The sequence below is a fragment of the Mus caroli genome, chromosome 18 (assembly GCF_900094665.2).
Source record: "Mus caroli chromosome 18, CAROLI_EIJ_v1.1, whole genome shotgun sequence".
NCBI lineage: Eukaryota > Metazoa > Chordata > Mammalia > Rodentia > Muridae > Mus > Mus caroli.
This window is the reverse complement of record NC_034587.1, coordinates 36,849,240-36,851,011: the sequence shown is the minus strand read 5'-3', so window position 1 is coordinate 36,851,011 and position 1,772 is coordinate 36,849,240.

Genomic DNA, 1,772 nt, shown 5'->3' with positions numbered 1-1,772 from the left:
TCAAATGCTGCTGGCTCACGGGCACTGTGAGTCCTTGTACAGACTGTGGCATCCCCCAGTGCTTCATTGCTCACATTTTCAGAACGTGGCTAGTGTCCATGTCTATATTCTGGATGTCTTGCAAAGAGAGATATAAGTACTGAGTACTTAGGACTGATCTTGGCAGAGTGTGGCTCTATGCATTAGCTGCTGCCATTATTAGAATGTCTAGTAGCAATCTCATAGCACTGGAGGTAAGAATGTAATAAAATCGGTACAATATGAACAGGGGTATCAGCATATGGGAATGTTCTAAGGATATAGCCATGTTTCATTTCCTCACCAAGTTGCTAAGACATTTACTGAACCACATACAAGATCTGCTCAAATGTAAGTTCTGAAATTGTCCCCCCTTTCTTCATGCTTCTCTTATGTCAGAATTCCCAGAGTCACAAAGAATAGAGTCTAACCTGAATCTTTCACCAAGCTGAGCACTTGGTATAGCCAATATCTTCAACCACTGTATTTTAAAGGAATGGCTGGTATCACTTTAAGTCATAGAAAAAGCCTCTCCAAACCTAGTCATTATTATTTCATTTCCATGTGGCCAGGTAATGTGTCACCTTAAATTTTATCTTTAATTGGCCATGTTTCTTGATAACTAGTGTCAGAAAATTAACTAGCAATACATACTTCACATTTGAAAACCAGAATGCAACAGGATGTCTCATGATGTCTCAGGCACACAGCTGGATGGGAGACTCTGCAAAATACCTTGTACGGTACACAAGAAGGAAAAGACAGCACAGCAGAGGGAGGTGGTTGCCCGGCAGGAACAAAGGGAGGGAGATCTTTACACCTCTGGTGAGTCACCCAGCAAAGTCTCTGGCATGCTCAGGGGCCCCCTGAACTTTGAAACTTGGATTCCATCCAGTCATGAAATCTGGAAAGACAATGCTTTCATCACTGCCGACGGGACGGTTCGGTTCTCTCTCATCTTGGGGAAGATACAAGACAGGTTCTTGTAGGCCCTCCCCTCCCTGAGATTGTCATGTGAACCAGAGTGTTTACATGGAAATGAGGATGATTTCAGAATCAGGGACATGTGGACGCTGTAATCAAGAGGATGTCTGTGCCCATATGGTAATGATTCCATCTAGATACTAGTTTTCATGCCATTCTTTCATGGTATGTTTGATAGTGCCCAGTGTTAACTGCGTACAGTGAGCAACAAAACTAGATCTGTTTGTAGAAGGTCACAGCATCATTCCAGCAAGTGACCAGAAAGATCTCTCATGGGAATTACAGAGCAAACACCCTGTACACACAGGCAGGTCTGCACTTACATTCCTAGTAAAAGCTGCTGACTCTAAACCAACAGTCTCATGTCCCCATGTGGACAGTGGCCTCTGTAGCAGCTAGACTCACATTCCCTATTCCTGGAAAAGGGCTAGCTAAAATCCTACAGAAGGCAGACTTAGTATTGGAAAGTATTGCTTGTCCTTTCAAGGTTCTTTCCCCTTTAAGTAAATCTTCCCCCACACTTAAAAAAAAGCATCTATTTGTATTTTCAGTTAGGTTGACTATTTATCCACATTTCCTGCCGATGAGTCATTTATGCAGTTTACTAAAAAAAAATAATAATAATATATTGAGAACTAAAAAACACTACACCATTAAAGATCAAAGATGCAAAACTGATGTAAGCCATGGATAGGTATGATAAAGAATTTAGTAAGCAACAGACCCATCCACATATCAGCACTGTATTGCCTGGGTTTAGAGAACTCTCC